This window comes from Sinocyclocheilus grahami, unplaced genomic scaffold (genome assembly GCF_001515645.1).
Source record: "Sinocyclocheilus grahami isolate Dianchi unplaced genomic scaffold, SAMN03320097.WGS_v1.1 scaffold1226.1, whole genome shotgun sequence".
Taxonomy (NCBI): domain Eukaryota; kingdom Metazoa; phylum Chordata; class Actinopteri; order Cypriniformes; family Cyprinidae; genus Sinocyclocheilus; species Sinocyclocheilus grahami.
The window spans coordinates 172,309-193,081 of NW_015506405.1; the positions used below are offsets into that span (position 1 = coordinate 172,309).

General features: G+C 38.3%; 1 protein-coding gene across 1 annotated transcript in view; it reads right to left on the reverse strand.

Moving 5' to 3' along the window:
* Window positions 1-8,506, reverse strand: part of LOC107568233 (low-density lipoprotein receptor-related protein 1B-like) — a 159,521-nt gene extending 151,015 nt beyond the window's left edge. The window contains exon 1 of the mRNA XM_016254167.1: window positions 8,429-8,506. The gene's annotated coding sequence lies outside the window, so the exon portion shown is untranslated. The remainder of the gene's footprint in view (window positions 1-8,428) is intronic.
* Window positions 8,507-20,773: the final 12,267 nt, after the last annotated feature.

The window sequence follows — 20,773 nt, forward strand, 5'->3', positions numbered from 1 at the left end:
ACAAACACAGTAGTAGAACAATCCAAGTCAGGGCAGGCAGAGACAGATCAGAGTACAATAAACAGTCCAAGGTCAAACAAGTAGGCAAGATACAGGGTAAACGCTCAGAAGTGACAGCCGGGGCAAATCAAGACTGCGCAATGAGTTGCTGTGAGTGTTTGGCTTAAATGTGTGTGTGCGTGATTCAATGCAGGTGTGTGCATGCAATCAGTCCCAGGTATGAGGCATGATGGGAACTGGAGTCCGAATGGATAAAGTTAATATTCAGGCGAGAGTTCCCTCTGGTGGTGAGGAGGAGGTGGTACGGAAGCCTCCTCTGTAACAGAGCCCCCCCCCTGCGAGCGGCTCCTGACGCGAGAAGGCAAGCGACGCCGGGGTCTACCACGAGGTCGAGGGGCCGGCTTCTCCGGATGCGTCCTGTGAAACTCTTCTGTGAGAGTGGGGTCGAGGATATCTCCGGTCTTGACCCAGGATCGCTCCTCTGGTCTGTACCCCTTCCAATCGACCAGATACTGGAGAGTGGCACCCCGGTGCCTGGAGTCCAGCAGCTCGTGCACCCGATACGCCTCCTCGCCGTCAACCAGAATTGGTGGGGGGGTCTGCCTGGCTCCCTCTTCCGACTCTCCTCCCGGACCACCAGCGGGTTTCAGAAGCGATACACGGAAAGTGGGAGATATACGATAGTTAGTGGGCAGCTCTAAACGGAACGATACTGGAGTTATTTGTCTTAAAATCTTGAATGGACTGGATCATATTCGGGACTGGGGCGTCGGTGTCGGTTGGCCTGTTGCTCTGTTCTCCTCACAGCATGTAGCAAATGAGTATGGGCTCGGTCCCAGACCTCCTCACTGCATTGTAACCAATCTGTGACTGAAGGGAAGTCGGTGGGCTCGCCAGCCCAGGGGAACAAGGGCGGTTGGAAGCCCAGCATGCACTTAAAGGGAGTCACCCCTGTGGCGGGTTTCATGAGGGAATTCTGAGCATATTCTGCCCAAAACAAGTACCTGCTCCAGTCTGATTGTTGTTGCTGGCAATACGATCTCAGGAACTGGATGATCTCCTGATTCAGGTGCTCTGTCTGTCCGTTGGACTGAGGATGGTAGCCGGATGTGAGGCTGATGTTTACATTGAGGTGTTTGAAGAAGGCAGTCCATACCCTTGAGGTGAACTGGGGACCCCGGTCCGAGACAATGTCCTCAGGCAGACCATATAAACGAAACACATGATTGCACAGTAATTCAGCAGTTTCAAATGACGTGGGGAGTTTAGGCAGGGGAATTAGACGGCATGCTTTGGAAAATCGGTCTATAATCGTAAGTATAGTGATATTACCTTGAGAGTTGGGTAGGTCGGTGATGAAGTCAATGGCGATGTGAGACCAAGGCCGTTGTGGCATGGGCAATGGTTGTAACAGGCCTGCTGGCAGTTGTCTGGGTGATTTAGTAGTGTTGCAGGTAATGCAGTTTCGGACGTATTTGGTGGTATCAGATAGCAGAGTGGGTCACCAGAATCGGTTTTGGAGCAGATGTGCAGTGGCAGCAATTCCAGGGTGTCCCGAGCTGGGCAGAACATGTACTTGTGTCAATAGACGCTCTCGTAGTGATTCAGGAACATAGGTGAGATTGGGGGGGCTTTCAGGCGGTGGCGGATTCTGGAGATTCAAGTTGTTTGCTTCGGTCATGATGTCTCACAGTACGGGTGCGATGAGGAGGTTCTCAGGAATTATACTTTCATTGACGTTTGAGTAGCACGTCTCCTCCGCTTGACGAGAGAGAGGGTCGGCCTTGATATTCTTGGTGCCAGGTCTGTATGATACAGTAAACTGAAATCTAGTGAAGAATAACGCCCACCTTGCATGTCTGGGGTTCAATCGTTTGGCCGAGTGTAGGTATTCGAGGTTCTTGTGATCGGGGAGGACTACAAAGGGGTGTGAGGCCCCCTTCAGCCAGTGGCACCTCTAGTGCTAGTTTCATGGCTAGAAGTTCACGGTTGCCCACATCGTAATTTCGTTCGGCGGTGGTTAGCTTGCGTGAGAAGAAGGCACAAGGGTACATCTTTGCTGGGGATCCGTGACACTGGGAAAGTATCGCACCTACCCCAGTGTTAGAGGCGTCGACCTCGACAATGAATGGGCATTCTGGATCAGGATGTCGGAGGATAGGTGCTGAAGTAAACCGAGTCCTTAGTTCATTGAATGCCTGTTGTGATTCCGAAGACCAGATCAATTTAGTGGGGTGACATTTCTCTTGCTTAGTCATGGCGGTCAAAGGAGCAGCGATCGAACTGAAGTTCCTGATAAATCGCCTGTAGAAGTTCGCGAACCCCAGGAAGCGTTGTAAATCTTTGATTGTCTGGGGAAGTGGCCATTCCAGAACCGCCTTGACTTTCCTGTCATCCATCGCGACCCCCTCCTGGTTGATCACATACCCCAGAAAAGTTGTGCTTCTTTGATGGAACTCGCATTTCTCCACTTTAGCGTAGAGTTGATACTGAACGAGGCGCTTGAGTACAGATCTGACATGACGAATGTGCTGTTCCAGGGAATTTGAATAGATCAGGATGTCGTCGATGTATATGATCACCCATCTGTTGAGCATGTCCCGAAAAACGTCATTCATGAAGGATTGGAAGATCGAGGGACTGTTTGCCAGGCCGAAGGGCATAACCCGGTATTCATAGTGCCCACTAATGGTGGAGAATGCCGTTTTCCATTTGTCCCCCTCTCGAATGCGGATTAAGTTGTAAGCATTGCGTAGTACGATAAACAGTCCAAGGTCAAACGAGTAGGCAAGATACAGTGTAAACGCTCAGTAGTGACAGCTGCGGCAAATCAAGACTGCGCAATGAGTTGCTGTGGGTGTTTGGCTTAAATCTGTGTGTGCGTGATTCAATGCAGGCGTGTGCGTGCAATCAGTCCCAGGTATGAGGCATGATGGGAACTAGAGTTCGAATGAATAAAGTCAATATTCAGGAGAGAGTTCCCTCTGGTGGTGAGGAGGAGGCGGTACGGAAGCCTCCTTTGTAACAGTCCAAGCTGTGAATATTCTCACACTGTTACTAAACACTGTTACTTCACACTGTTAATCCCAGATGCAATAAACATTATGAATTATCTTATGTATTCAATCATGATGTAAATTCCCATAAATATGCAAGACAAAAGCATAAGGGTAAATCATTTAGCATCTCAATGCATTTTTAAACCTCCCTTCCTGCAAAGAAAAAATAATGCTGTAATTGGATTTGATATCACCAGATTGTAATGGGTTATTTCAAACCACTACAAAAGGTAATGATTTGACAGATGATTCAGACGATACAGTATAAACAGAGAAGCCCATCAAATACTGATGCAAAAAACTGACATTTTTAGTAGTCAAAAAGAGCAGCGGTTAAAGCTAGAAGAAGCCACGCTTTAAGTCAGTCACAGTCTAATTTAACTTGTTAAATGATCAAGCATTTACTGTAAAATATATGTAAATAAAACAAAGATTATTGGAGTATATTTTCCCAAAAAAACTATGTATATTTGAATGTGCTACTTGTCATTTCCTTGAAATTTGCAATTAGCAATTTCTAACTGAAAATTGTTTTTTTTTGGCATGTGTTGGCATGTAACATGCTGCATTATGGGATTTCAGTTGCATTATGGGATAATCACACAACCTTCAGTTTAAAGCACCACAAAAGTCATGCATAAAAACCATAAGCATATTTAGCAAAGCTGTGCTATGCTGCGATCATTACCAACAAGACTGTTCCTTCTCCTCTAGATAATCCTATTAGTGAAAATAATCAGACTATGAGACTAAAAACGACCGAAGGATCCTGGATTAAGATGTCCCGGGTTAATCCTCTAGAGTTAGCCTATGCCTTTATAAACTCAGATGGGTCAAAAAGTCAACGGTGATTGCTTATTGTTGCACAAAAATGATCCTACATTATGATTTAGGACTATCCCCAAAGGAAGCATAGTTGAGCGCTACCCTGTCATTATACTATTCAAATGAGGTACTTGACTTTCACATTTATGGTAGCCCAATAATGAAAGGTGCGTGACCCACTGAGACTAACAATATGAGCCATCTTCAAACAACAGTGAACAGCCACATAGTGTACAGCATCACAGAAAATCATTTGAAAATGACCAGCAGCTAGCGAGGGGAATGCTTAATGCGTTCTGGATGATATTCCGTATCATTACATAAAACAAATTCAATAAATATGCTAATAGCTTATGTGTAGGTGAATGCACTCTACTTTTCTTTAAACTGAAGAGAAAACAGGAAATGGCTTGCACTGCATTTTTGTACTGTGGTTACCGCTGCCATCCTGACCCTAGGGGATACTGTTTGTTTGTTTATATGAATTGTTGGAAATTAAAAGTTAATCAAGTGAAATAATTGAATGCTGTTGAGAGGCAAAGCAAGGGAGGGAAGGTACATCTGTGACATGGTTTTTCATTACTTTCCAAAAGCAGCGTTATCTATTAACAATGTCTTCCCCAAATTTGTACAACTATATCAAAATATGGTGATATCAAAGTTATATTATATATTAATATTTTAATATTATATATTAAAATAATCAATATATTATAATAATATATTGACTAATTTCAAAAACATTTTACAAATTTAGCTGACCCCAAATTTTGAACGGTACTGAAATATTATCAAATTAAATTAGACATCATTAAAACAAACTTTGAATGCTGGTTAATTGCTTTGTGTGTCTTTAAGCATAGATAGATATAATTGTTTCTGCTTTAAGGGGGAGAGGAGCATCAATGGATCAAATGGTAGATCAAAACTTTATAACAGTAAGTTTTAATGTACAACAGATGGATAATTATTTCTGTAATCACATTTCAGGGCTGTGACGAGACTTCTGTACTGAAAGATACTTTCTCTAAGCTTTCTTCTTTTTTTATTTTCTACTTCTGTAATTACTCTAATTGGTATGTAATTGCTTTTGAGAAAAGGAATCATGAGCTGCTTTTTAATGACTGAACTGAACATAATACAAGCACAATCTATGGAATTACCTAAGGGTGTTCATTTGTTATTGCATTTCAGCATAAAGACAATGCAAATAAAATTTGTTCTGATATTAGCCTGCTTTCTAACCTAACCATCATTCACTAGCCTAACTATCATTGTCATTGTCATCTTCAACTGTACCACTTGTCCTATGGCTGCACAAGATGAGAAAACGTCTCGGGTTACTTATGTAACCATGGTTCCCTGAGTAGGGAACGAGACACTGCGTCCTCTAGGTTTCTTGCCATGCTGCGGACGCAAGCTTCAGACGAAGAAGTGAATGATGTGTAGCTCCCGGCACCGATTTATACTGTAGTCGCACCGGTAGTGACGTCATGGCTGTCGCCGGCCAACGAGTTGGTGTTTTTTCAATGTATGCTTCAGATACGAGTCACGACGAGGCGTTCCCCATAGCGACCCCTAGAGGACGCAGTTCGAAGTTCCCATGAAAGGGAACCTTGGTTTTTTTTTAGTATTTTTGGGGTCAAGAAAAAGTCAGAGTTTGCAATATATTTCCTCCTCCTCTGCTGCAAAACTCTCTCTGTGCACTTTAATAAGACGACAAAATGCAGGTTAAGGTGTTTATATACTTAGAGAAATCAGAATAATGGGCAAAAATCCACCTGTGTCGATCGGTTTATTCTTAAGCGAATTGTGACCTTACATCAATAAAGGGAAGCAGTTCAACACGTTTACATGCAGCTTATTAAGCATAACTGGTTTAAGAACATTCATGTAAACGCACTCAATAAAGCCTACGGCCAGTCGGATCCAAAAAGAAATATAAAACATGTGCTAACTGAAAGAAAACAAGATGACAAAAAAGATTGAATACAAGATTTGGTGATAATACAGCATAGTGAGAGATTTACAAGGACATTCAGCACGAGCGTCAATCAAATCTGTGGGGAAAAAAATAAGATCTATACATAATCCCTATAATAATAATAATAATAATAATTTGACGTTGAGTTGCAGCATAAATGGTCAAAAAAGTCTTTGAAAGCACCTTTGAAAGAACTTATGTACATAACCACGTGTAACTATGACCAAATGCTGTCACCACAGACATTTTCTTGCCACTTGTATGCTTACAGCTTGTGAGGAACTTCTGACAATTCCACTAAAGAGCTCCTAAATTTAAATGTGCCCTCTTTTCATCTCCTACTGTCAAGTATCAGTGCTGGCTGAGAGAAGCCAGATTTTGCACGGTGAAGAAGAGGCAGCCAGGTGCTGGAAAAAAAAGAAAGGAAGGAACGAGAATTTTTTTTTTTCATGCCATCTCTGAAAATCTCCACTCCACTGAAAGACAATCATTAAAATAAAGAATTGCCAAAGTGTGTGAAGGTGAAATAGAATGCTGTCTTTGTCTTCCATATGGGCACAATTTTGTGTAATGCCCTCCTGGGATTCATTATGTAAATTCATTATGAGAGGGGGAGGGAAAGTGTCAGCGAAGACCCAGCTGCCATGCTCCAACTTCTCCGCGGTGACCTCATTTCCTCCCGTCTGCAGGTGTATGGTTGGAAACACATGTCGAATGTCCCGGCCCGAACTCCTCAGTGGCCAGTGCTTACTCATTCAAATAGACCCTTTGATGAAATATACTATGTTGCTTAGTTCAGCAGACAGTTAAATCACCAACAAAAACACGTCCAGACTTTCCACTTCTGTGTAACCTGTAAATCTGCCTTACGTATCATTACTAACATCTGCATGTGGTTTAAAAACTACTGTAATTTTCCTTGCACACAAGCTGCAAAATCATCAAATTAGAGGTGACAAACTAAATAGAATGAAGACGTTTGAAAAACATTTGCTCTATGACTGCAGTGAAGTAAACAGCAACTAAGAAGTCTGCAAACTGAGCAAGAGTGGAATGAAGAAAAAAAAAAGGATTTATTGCCCCAGGCACTCGTTGCTTAATTAGCTGTATCTAACAACAAACAAATAGAGGAGGAGAACAATGAACATAATGTCTCTTAATGCTTCCTAACACCCAAGGATAACTTTCTGTGATACATCACTTCAGGCTCTGAGCACCTCTTTCTTTATCTGCAATATGTCAAGTCAAAACCTTAATCTTTCTGCCCACTGAACTAGACCAATCTCTTTCCTTGCGCTGGAAGGCGATTGGTTCTTCTGTCAGAGAAAGATGTTTGGAGGTTAGCCCTTCCTTTAGGGCAGATAAACCTGAAAAGTGAGGTTTGGCTCATAAGGAATGAGCTAATATAGTGGCAAAGGGTATATCATTTTTATTTACCAATGACAGATACAAAAAAAAAAACAGGCACCTGTCCACTGTTTTTATGAGAGGAAATATAATTAATTTGAAGTGAATTTACGGTGGAATCCAAAAGTAAGTGATCTGTAGTAAAAATGCTTCTATTTAGCATTTTTTAATAACATTTCCCAAATCTAGAAATAATTAATCTAAAATATTTGCATATTTACAATTAACTGAACTAAACTAAATTATTTTTTTTAATTATTTAATGTATTATAAATAAATTATGAAACCTTGTTTCTACGGGATAAAAAACGTGACTTCTTATATCACAATTCTGACTTTATTTTACAACTCTGACTTTTTTCGACATATAATCCCAGAATTGTGACATTTAAACGCAGAACTGTGAGATGAAGAACTGCAAGAGATGAAGAACAGCAAGAAGAAAAAAGTCTGAATTGTGTCTGAATACTTTTTTTTTATTCCATAGCAGAAACAGGTTTGTTAAATAAATAAATAAATAAATAAATAAATTTTTGATACAACTGTCTATTCAAACCTAACAGCATGTACATGAGTCACATTTCTCAGGCAACTCAAAAGTAATTATTATTCTTCCACCAGTCTCTCAAGTCTAGAAAAACGTGTTGTTTCTCCAACCACTGCAATCCACCTGACATTATAATCTGGTGTTGTTTATATGGGTCACTGGCCTGTTTTCAGCTAGGCTCTGGATCAAAGGGCAGGATCAGCTGCTCCTGGCACTGCCCAGCTGGGTGCCACACTCTTCCAGTTTACCAAAGGTCGCACTCTTGGCCAGCCTGAGGTGTGCCGCCTCTACTAACAGGCATCCAACCAATGCCAACTGCTGAGTCGGTATTGTCATATCACAGAGTCCAGGTGGCTCCACCTGCTTGTTATTGTGGCTTGGATGATTGTGAACAAGAGTTAATTGTGTCCAACATCACACCTGTGGCGTCATTCACCTGTTTGCCTTCCATTAGCGTAAAGCCAATTTATGTAAAGATATGCAGCATTAGGCTGTCAATATAAATACTGTTTTTGTCCAAACAGTGAGCTTATTGATATTGACAGATCAAAATAAACATCTGCATAGCTAATATCAGGCAAAGACATTATAATTTAGTGTACTCACCTCGACAGTGGACTCCTTCGTCAAAACCGTCCTCACAGTCTTTCGCCCCATTACAGAGCTTGTTGAAGTGAATGCACTTTCTCGTCCCGATACACTGTATGTGATTTAGAGGACATCTGACTATCACCTCCACCTTACCTAAAGAACAGGAAAGAATGATGGTTTACATACACGTCTGGTGTTATTTTGCAAAAACATATAATCCCCACAGTTTCACTGTATTATCAGTAACTACTTTAGTAACTGCTAAGACAGTTGTATGCAAATCTATGTGGTTCAGACAAATGTCACTTGCTTTAATTTGCAAAGTTTTGAGAGATGCAAATGAAAATGGGAAACAATCCAGTTGACTGAATTTAGCTTAAAATGCACTGCCAGCCCCAGAGTGATTTCATTTTGTGACAAAAACTTTCCTTCAGCACCATTTTCTGTCAGTGGTTCTTTAAGAGAAATGCCAATAGAATGATTGCAGGTTTCTCATTTACAATTCGTCCTTCCTCTTTCCTATCCTAATGAATGCTAATTTAATAAGCAACTTAAAGCCATTACATCTCTTACTGTAAAAGTAAAGTTCTGGTAAGGTTGCAGAAACCATTTAAGCAAATTGGCATTTGTTTCAAAGTAGAAATACTAACAAAGAGGAAATGACAAATTATTACTATACTTAATTATTAATCTGCAAGGACAGATCAAATTGAACAAAAGCGACAGCAAATATGTAATGTTACAAAATATTTCTATTTCAAATAAATGTTGTTCTTTCTATTCATCAGAGAATCCTGAAAAAATATTAAGCACCAAAACCATTCACAACATTGATGATAATAATACAAATGTTACTTGAGCACCAAATCAGCATATTAGAATTATTTCTGAAGGATCATGTGACACTGAAGACTGAAAGGCTGCTGAAAATTCAGCTTTGCATCACAGAAGTAAATTACACTGTCAAATATATGCAAGTAGAAAACAGCCATTTTACTGTATTTGATCAAATAAATGCAGAACACATACACAAAATGCAATAAGTTTGCAGGACCAAGTTCTGAATATATAACCCCCCAAAATAATGAATTTAACATTTATAAAATTAAATAAACAAATATTACACACTGATTAAAATCAATATGCAGCCATAAACAAACACCCTGCAGAAACATTATTCAAAAATGTACAAAGACTGCACTCTAGATAAACAATTAAGTTAAATAAAACAGATTTCATGCAGTAAATGATACCTTTGCTGTAAATAGCCATTTTCTCCATTAAAAACATACATCAACAGTCTGTAAACGCAGCCACAAATGCAAATGTGTTTACTTGAAGGCATTACTCTGTACAGTAAACAGACGTTCGCATGTAGGCTATGCTGCTAAGCTATTCTGAATCACTCTGTGTGTGTGAGAAAGACAGCAAGAGAAAGAGAGAACGAAAGAGAGAGATGGAGCCAAAGCCTCAGAGATATCTATTGACACGGCTGCACCAAGCAGCTGTTTAAAGATTCATGAGGCACATAGGTGACCCTCATCTGCTTGAGCAGCCACAAGAATACATAAAACACGTCTAAGTGAAACATCGACTTCCATCTTGCACACTGTGAATATGTCACACTGCACCTTAACTACACTGGTATCAATTACCATAACTGCAACACAGCCACTTAGCGTGAGATTTATAGCTCATGTGACAGGACCTCTTACAAATCTCCGGAGTCCCAGTTTCCTCCGAGCTCTGATCCTACACCACTGAAAACATCCTCTGGAAGAGTCGAGGTTATTCATCAGCTTTCATTTAGACTTCATAAGATAAAATTACGCTATAATTAAGGGGGTCATTTAATGGGGGATTGTCATCCCTTAAGATATAACAAGCTCATGATTTATCCGCCAATGCATTTATGCTTTTCACATTTCACAAAAGCATCTCATTGTTCTCACAGAGGTTTTCCTTTTTCTCGGTCATGGAAATGTGCCGAAACATTTTTTTTTTCTAGACCAACTCTTTCCAAGCCCCAAGGACATTCTAAATTAGGGAAAGTCAAATGTAAGTGACCTTAACTTTGCATACTCATATTTCAAACGTGAGAACAAAAGGCAGGCTTATCAACCTCACAACCTCGTGGCTTTTCTTCAGAGAGCTGGAGGAGAAGATACAGGACAGGCTTTTCAATTAAAATGTAATTTGTTTCAATCCTTGGCCATACATACACACACAACTCAATTGTACAGTGTCAGAGGGATTTTGGGGCCCAAATTTGTTGATTAATAGCCATGCTAATTTTCAATTAAAACTGTACAGATATACTGGCCAACATCTCTCTAATTATGCATTCATGAGGCGCTTTTCCATTATCCATGAGTAAATACAGCAACAAAACAATTGAGGGGGGCCCATGTCACATGCATTGCTCTATTAACACAGTGGAGTGAGGGGCTGTGACAAACTGTGATTATCCTAATAAAACTGCATTGTCAAATACAGAATCATTCCACTCACAAACTGATTGGGGACTAATCTAATCAGATGAGAGGGAGAGATGAATATTCAGGAGTTTCAGATGCACCGTGCTGGATAACACAGATGGTGTCTGTGCAGTTGAGGGATGATAGGAAATTATTTCTCTTCACCCAGCACCAAATTAGATGCCAGATAGCACTCATGGTGAATCATCCTCCATCATGAGAAAACTCATGAAAGTGGAGGCGGAAAACACATGCTTATCATACTTGCATGTGAGAACTGTCAAAAAAAACAAAACATTGGAGATTGGATAACAGACTATAGTGAATATGCTGTGTACATTTATGTCTCTTTGACATTTTAACTTACATGTCTTGTAAAAAGAAAAGCTACGTGTTTTTAAGGGAAAAAAAATCCATCATTAACTTTAAACCATCGCTTCAAGCTAAAATACAAGTCCATAATCCATAATAACTCTTCCTCCAGTGAAAACGTCCATCTCCTGTTGTCCTCTCACATTTTAGAACTGTTTTTAGAACAGTGCTTGATCTGTGCATATTTCTCACCTGATTCACTCAAGACGACTGTTTTACTGGAGAAATGAATATTGTGGATAGACGACTCGTATTTTAGCCAGAAGCAACTGTTTGAAGTTAAAAACATCTTAATGATGAATTTATTACAAATATGCAGCGTTTCATTTTACAAGATGTCAACTGATGAACTAAAGTAGTGTTGACTACTTGTGGATTACTGTGATGTTTTCATCAGCTGTTTGAACTCCTATTCTGACGGCACCCATTCACTGTAGAGGATCCATTGGAGACCAATTTATGTAATGCTAGATTTCTCCAAATCTGTTCTGATGAAGAATCAAACTCATCTACATCTTGATGGTTTGAAGGTGAGTAAACTTTTAGCAAATTTTCATTTTTGGGTGAACCATTACTTTAAAAGTGTACATAGCCTCATGTTCTGTATGTCTAATTCAAAACAGATCAACAAACAGGAGCATTTGGAGAGAAAAAATCTACACCTTTTCCAGCTATTTATTTAACTGGCATTAGATTTGTCATGGTTTCACTCTACGAAACAAATAAAACTATTGACCAATTCCACAGGACAGTGCATACTGAATAATGCATCTAACTTCTATTCAACCTCTGGTGGTAAAGAGGAGCTAGTCTAAAGTTGGTGTAATTGAACTGATACCTTTTCCTATATATATGTATATAAGCATTTTAAGTTCTCTTACAAATGCACACATTATCTCACTAGAATTCATTACAGTTCAAGGTCTTCTGTTATGCCAGCTGTCTGGCTTTGGCGGTAAAAGGACTTCAGGATGAAATGTAAATACGAGCCTCAGTTAGTTGCCCAAAGAAACGAGGAGTCTCAGGAAATCAAATGATTTGGGCTGAACAATAAGCATACAGATGGAGAATACACTCCTGCTCCATACAAAGTAGGGCCTCCTCAACTAAACAGGATTTTGGCCTTTTCATTAATTTGCTGGAATGGCTGTAGTGTCACTTTAAAGATAGTCCACTGCCAAAATAAACCCTTTCTCTGTCCCTCACATACTGCTTTTAATTACAAAGCCATGGTGATATTTACCCTCTTTTCTCAATGTGAAAGAAGAGAGATCAGCTGGGAATTGCTAATCCATCTACTTAATGTGTAACGAAAGGCTTTCATATGAAATCATCCATTCTGTCTCTTTAATCAAGGAATCTAAAATGATGAATTCTTTGAGGAAAATGATAAAAAAAAATGTCATGGCAAGCACAAGGGTTGACACAATGCCAACATTTCAGTAGTCAATACCACAAAAAATTCATTCTCACCACCAATTTTGAAATAACAGCAAAAACTAATATGACTAGTACACCTGAAAATAATAGTAATAATAATTATATTCTTTCCCATCAACTGAAATCATCATCATTTCAAGTAATTAGGCAATATGTGAGTGATTTACAATAAAAAAAAAAAAAAAAAAAAAAAAAAAAATACAGTACTTTCTATAAACTAGGTTCTTATAATAAAACCAAAACATTTATGAATTTAACGTTTATTACACAATGATTAGAATCAATATGTAGCCATAAGCATATAAAACCCTCCAGAAACAACATTCAGACATTTACAAAGATAGCACTCCAGATAAACAATAAAGTTCACTAAAACAGGTTGCATAGAGTAAATGATAGCATTGCTGTAAATAGCCCTTTTCTCCATAAAAAAATACATCAACAGTCTGTAAACGCAGCCACAAATGCAAATGTGTTTACTTGAAGGCATTACTCTGTACAGTAAACAGACGTTCGCATGTAGGCTATGCTGCTAAGCTATTCTGAATCACTCTGTGTGTGTGAGAAAGACAGCAAGAGAAAGAGAGAACGAAAGAGAGAGATGGAGCCAAAGCCTCAGAGATATCTATTGACACGGCTGCACCAAGCAGCTGTTTAAAGATTCATGAGGCACATAGGTGACCCTCATCTGCTTGAGCAGCCACAAGAATACATAAAACACGTCTAAGTGAAACATCGACTTCCATCTTGCACACTGTGAATATGTCACACTGCACCTTAACTACACTGGTATCAATTACCATAACTGCAACACAGCCACTTAGCGTGAGATTTATAGCTCGTGTGACAGGACCTCTTACAAATCTCCGGAGTCCCAGTTTCCTCCGAGCTCTGATCCTACACCACTGAAAACATCCTCTGGAAGAGTCGAGGTTATTCATCAGCTTTCATTTAGACTTCATAAGATAAAATTACGCTATAATTAAGGGGGTCATTTAATGGGGGATTGTCATCCCTTAAGATATAACAAGCTCATGATTTATCCGCCAATGCATTTATGCTTTTCACATTTCACAAAAGCATCTCATTGTTCTCACAGAGGTTTTCCTTTTTCTCGGTCATGGAAATGTGCCGAAACATTTTTTTTTTCTAGACCAACTCTTTCCAAGCCCCAAGGACATTCTAAATTAGGGAAAGTCAAATGTAAGTGACCTTAACTTTGCATACTCATATTTCAAACGTGAGAACAAAAGGCAGGCTTATCAACCTCACAACCTCGTGGCTTTTCTTCAGAGAGCTGGAGGAGAAGATACAGGACAGGCTTTTCAATTAAAATGTCATTTGTTTCAATCCTTGGCCATACATACACACACAACTCAATTGTACAGTGTCAGAGGGATTTGTTGATTAATAGCCATGCTAATTTTCAATTAAAACTGTACAGATATACTGGCCAACATCTCTCTAATTATGCATTCATGAGGCGCTTTTCCATTATCCATGAGTAAATACAGCAACAAAACAATTGAGGGGGGCCCATGTCACATGCATTGCTCTATTAACACAGTGGAGTGAGGGGCTGTGACAAACTGTGATTATCCTAATAAAACTGCATTGTCAAATACAGAATCATTCCACTCACAAACTGATTGGGGACTAATCTAATCAGATGAGAGGGAGAGATGAATATTCAGGAGTTTCAGATGCACCGTGCTGGATAACACAGATGGTGTCTGTGCAGTTGAGGGATGATAGGAAATGATTTCTCTTCACCCAGCACCAAATTAGATGCCAGATAGCACTCATGGTGAATCATCCTCCATCATGAGAAAACTCATGAAAGTGGAGGCGGAAAACACATGCTTATCATACTTGCATGTGAGAACTGTCAAAAAAAACAAAACATTGGAGATTGGATAACAGACTATAGTGAATATGCTGTGTACATTTATGTCTCTTTGACATTTTAACTTACATGTCTTGTAAAAAGAAAAGCTACGTGTTTTTAAGGGAAAAAAAATCCATCATTAACTTTAAACCATCGCTTCAAGCTAAAATACAAGTCCATAATCCATAATAACTCTTCCTCCAGTGAAAACGTCCATCTCCTGTTGTCCTCTCACATTTTAGAACTGTTTTTAGAACAGTGCTTGATCTGTGCATATTTCTCACCTGATTCACTCAAGACGACTGTTTTACTGGAGAAATGAATATTGTGGATAGACGACTCGTATTTTAGCCAGAAGCAACTGTTTGAAGTTAAAAACATCTTAATGATGAATTTATTACAAATATGCAGCGTTTCATTTTACAAGATGTCAACTGATGAACTAAAGTAGTGTTGACTACTTGTGGATTACTGTGATGTTTTCATCAGCTGTTTGAACTCCTATTCTGACGGCACCCATTCACTGTAGAGGATCCATTGGAGACCAATTTATGTAATGCTAGATTTCTCCAAATCTGTTCTGATGAAGAATCAAACTCATCTACATCTTGATGGTTTGAAGGTGAGTAAACTTTTAGCAAATTTTCATTTTTGGGTGAACCATTACTTTAAAAGTGTACATAGCCTCATGTTCTGTATGTCTAATTCAAAACAGATCAACAAACAGGAGCATTTGGAGAGAAAAAATCTACACCTTTTCCAGCTATTTATTTAACTGGCATTAGATTTGTCATGGTTTCACTCTACGAAACAAATAAAACTATTGACCAATTCCACAGGACAGTGCATACTGAATAATGCATCTAACTTCTATTCAACCTCTGGTGGTAAAGAGGAGCTAGTCTAAAGTTGGTGTAATTGAACTGATACCTTTTCCTATATATATGTATATAAGCATTTTAAGTTCTCTTACAAATGCACACATTATCTCACTAGAATTCATTACAGTTCAAGGTCTTCTGTTATGCCAGCTGTCTGGCTTTGGCGGTAAAAGGACTTCAGGATGAAATGTAAATACGAGCCTCAGTTAGTTGCCCAAAGAAACGAGGAGTCTCAGGAAATCAAATGATTTGGGCTGAACAATAAGCATACAGATGGAGAATACACTCCTGCTCCATACAAAGTAGGGCCTCCTCAACTAAACAGGATTTTGGCCTTTTCATTAATTTGCTGGAATGGCTGTAGTGTCACTTTAAAGATAGTCCACTGCCAAAATAAACCCTTTCTCTGTCCCTCACATACTGCTTTTAATTACAAAGCCATGGTGATATTTACCCTCTTTTCTCAATGTGAAAGAAGAGAGATCAGCTGGGAATTGCTAATCCATCTACTTAATGTGTAACGAAAGGCTTTCATATGAAATCATCCATTCTGTCTCTTTAATCAAGGAATCTAAAATGATGAATTCTTTGAGGAAAATGATAAAAAAAAATGTCATGGCAAGCACAAGGGTTGACACAATGCCAACATTTCAGTAGTCAATACCACAAAAAATTCATTCTCACCACCAATTTTGAAATAACAGCAAAAACTAATATGACTAGTACACCTGAAAATAATAGTAATAATAATTATATTCTTTCCCATCAACTGAAATCATCATCATTTCAAGTAATTAGGCAATATGTGAGTGATTTACAATAAAAAAAAAAAAAAAAAAAAAAAAAAAAAATATATATATATATATATATACACACATAAATAATTAGAAAAAAACTATTCAGGATGTCTGAATGCAGCAAAATAATGTTAACCCTATTTTAACCCATGCATTTCTGTATGGCAACAGTGGATGGTGAATGTCTATTTCTAAGGTCACAACAATGATGCACAGATTAATAGATTAAAAGGGATTCATTTTACCGATTACCACAAATGACCCGACTCTCCCCTATTCTGAAGTAAACCAGTTATTCTTTCATGATTATGTGTATGGCTCAGCCAGTGTATAAATGTTTCTATAACATTGCTGACACTGTATATTAAACTCCCACATTAAACACTCCTAAAATCCTTTCTTGTTTATTGCAAGAGTGTCGTCCTCTATCCTCCTTTCTACAATCTCTTTTTTTTCTCTCCTACACACACAGTCGCTCAGGCACGGTATTTATTTTCCCTCCTTTGCTTTAGGTCAGTGACATTTAAAATGTTCAGTGCACTGGTATTCGAGAAAGAAAAGACAGTGTAAAACTGACCTTGGACAGGAAAGCAAATTGTTCGCAGTATATAAGGTCCCTGGGCATGCCTTTTGAGCTCCACTTTCACCAGTATCTCTCAGAACCAAAGAAAAGCCTCAGGTCCAATAAAAACACAAGCCAAAAGACAACTCTACCATCCATGGTTGACATACTGTCTATTTTGAAGAGGAGAGAGATCATAAGCCTCCATATGGGGTTCTCAGAAAATGAGGCCTCAATATGGTTATTTAATCATCATACAGCACAAGCACCTAGATGCATTGTTCATATATATGCAAATAAGGCTAATAGTTTTTTGTGGCAACACTTTAAAATGATTTCAAGGAACGTATATCTCTTCAAAGCTTGGATGAAAATGAGAAAATCAAACCTTTACAGCTAAGAAAAGAAACAGAGCACACAGACACACACACACATTTGTTTTTATGGTTTATGGGGACTCTCCATAGGTGTAATGGTTTTTATAATGTACAAACCGTATTTTCTATTGCCCTACACCAACCCTACCCCTAAACCTACCCCTTACCGGAAACTTTCTGCATTTTTAGATTTTCAAAAAAACTCATTCTGAATTATTTATAAGCCTTTTGAATTACGGGGGTACTGAAAATGTCCTCATAAATCACCTTCTCGTTGTAATACCTATGTCATACCCATGTTATTATACAAATTTGTGTCCTCATAAACCACATAAACATGCACACACACACACACACACACACACACACACACACACACACACAAAATGTATTGCATATGTCATGTACTATATATTCAGCTGTCTTTATTCCACACACTGACCCTCAACTCTTTTTTTTACTGTTTATTTTAGACACACTTCATGAAGTACTCATGTAGGTGGTGCACTATGACTGGTGAGCAAATTTCCCGCTCCACTTCCTGTGTAGTAATACGTACAGATGTACTCTATGCTGTTTGGAACTGAAAATACACACTCGATTAAAAAATATAGACAATTTAAAATCTCACTTAAAAGGATAGCCAATTCTATCATCATTTACTCACCCTCATGTCTTTCCAAACCTGTATAACTTTCGTTCTTCTGCAGACATTTTAAAATAAAGAGTCTCAAAGGCATTTCTCAAAATAAGAAAACACGACGTGTTTTTATTGTCATGACCTGTGGCTTCCATTTACGCAGAATCAAAGCTGAAAACCTAAAACTTTCCGAAAACTGTCACAATAATCTTTTTATGCTTTGTAAACAGTGGTTATTTCCTTCAGGATACACAAACCTAGTTTAAATTCACCTGTATAAACAAGGATTGAAGTACTCTGAAAATGTCGCACCTTTGACTGAGCAGCCACAACCCTTGTGGTTATGTACAAACGTCACTTGAATTCCTTGTTTCTTGCTGTTTATTAACTCTTTTAGCTATCAGCCTCTTGTTGATGCTCTTGGCAACAGTACAGCAATCTGTCAAGGTGGCGTAGGTGTTGTGGTATTGTGTATTTTTCACTATCCTAAGAGAGAAGCATTGTAATTTCCCTCCTTCCTTTACTCTCAGAAGCTATATCTGCCATTTACATGGGATGCAGAGTTGTGCATTTGTGTTCTTAAAGTTGGTTCCGAGAGGCAGTGGCATTCGTTCCAATGTCCACCTGGGTTTATCTTCAAATGTCAAAGAGATTAGCTCCAGGTCACACTGTCCACATCTGTTATCTCAACGTAAGGACACTTTCACATGCCTCCCTCCCATGTCTATATACTATGTGGAGCTCTAATGAAAACACTTCGATTTATTGGATTTTAAAGACTTGCCAGTAATTTCAGATGAGGATGTGTTTGCTTTTTATTGGCACAGCTGACAGCCTAATTAAGGCCTATGGATGATGATTATTTTGTGGCTTTGCCCAAGTTAAGCACTCACAGTTCAGATTTTTGCCCAGGTGTGATGTCCTGTTTACTTGCGAGCCATATTAGTTGGCTCACTAAACAAATAATGTGCTATTGTTTGATTGATGTTCACTTATCTTAATTCCTTAATTCATCAATTACAAGTATACTTCAATTTTAAAAAATACAAATAATATACATTGTCATTAAATTTTTTAAAAATGGTTTTAAAAGAAGCTTCTTCTGCTCAACCAAGGCTGCATTTATTTAAAACAGTAATATTGTAAAATATTATTACAATTTAACATAACTGTTTTCTATTTTAATATATTTTAAAAGATAATTAATTATTGTGGTGGCAAAGCTGAATTTTCAGAAGCTAATTTTGCCACATGTTCCTTCAGATATTTAATTCTAACATGCTGATTCGGTGCTCAAGAAAAATTTATTTGAAAACAATAGTACTGCTTATTATTTTTTTTAAAGGATTAATTTATGAATAAAAAGTTCAAAAGAACAGCATTTAGCTGAAATGTAACAATGTAAAAGTCTTTACTGTCACTTACTGATACATTTGATCCATTCTTGTTGAATAAAAGTTTTAATAAAAAAAATAAAAATAAAAAACTGATCCCAAACTTTTAAACAGAGTGCCTTTTGTCTTCAAGTTAAGCAAAAATATATATTGTATACTTAATATATATCATTTGTATATAAATTATTTTAGGGCTGGGTATTGGCACAAATTTCACGATTTGATTCAATTTTTGATACACAAGCTTGCAATTGAATTAGATTCTGATTCAATTTGATTTGATATTATTATTTTGGATATATATCAGACACAGTACATGGCAAATTTTCTCAAGAAAAAAAAATCTCTCAACTAATGCTGTAAAAATGAGTTATAAAGTTAATTTTTTTCTAGCTGACTAATGAGTTTATGGTCACCGAATTTGTTTATTTCTGAGGTATGACGTTACGTGACATTGTTCACAAGCTGTTATATTGACGTCTTTCCTCAGTTGGAACACTGAGTGATTACATGAGACAGGATACGGATTTCGGTAAGTTGTACTCTTTCTTATAACATACCTTTGGATGTTCATTCATGTTTATTTTGTGCTATAACTGGTATTAAAATGGAGGAGATGATCAGTTCATGAGCGCTTCGCTCTACCGCTTCTCTTCAACTGAGGCGCTACAGCAATCTGTCACTTGACACGCGACAAAATGGTATTTATTGTTTGAATATTGTAATAAAATGGGCAGAATTTGAAATCTTAGACTTTGTTTCATTTCAAAATTTACATTTGGATTAGAGGTGCGCTACAATATTCCATTCATTACCTGAAAACTGGCAAGACTAATCGATTCTTGGGATTTAAGAATCAATAATAGCTTCGTAAAATGAGAATAGATTAAAAGCGAGAAATCAAATTTTTTTACCCAGCCCTATTATGTATATATAATTTGTACTCATCAAATAAATTATTTCAAGTAATAGTAACATAATTGTACAGCGAATGGCACCACAAACAAGATAACGGCTCCATGTGGGAGATCAAACCTGCAATCTTCTGGTTACCAGCACCTGGGCCTTAACCACTACACCACAGCTTTCCTCCCCTCCCTAAAAAGAACAGAAACTTCAATAAGAAAGTCCACGGGGCAGTAACATGCACAGAGCCCATTGTTTCTTGCCGCATATTGGCATGTATCCTCTGTAAATCATTGGTTGGATTTAATTAAACTAATTCATCATCACGGAGTAATGTAATCAACATCCTATGAAATGGAGCCATCACTTCCTCCCCCCTCCCTAAAAAGAACAGAAACTTCAATAAGAAAGTCCACGGGGCAGTAACATGCACAGAGCCCATTGTTTCTTGCCGCATATTGGCATGTATCCTCTGTAAATCATTGGTTGGATTTAATTAAACTAATTCATCATCACGGAGTAATGTAATCAACATCCTATGAAATGGAGCCATCACTTCCTCCGCCGGGCTATGCCTCCCAATGCACCGCCTGTTAATACATCACATTCAAAACCACTCACTGCTC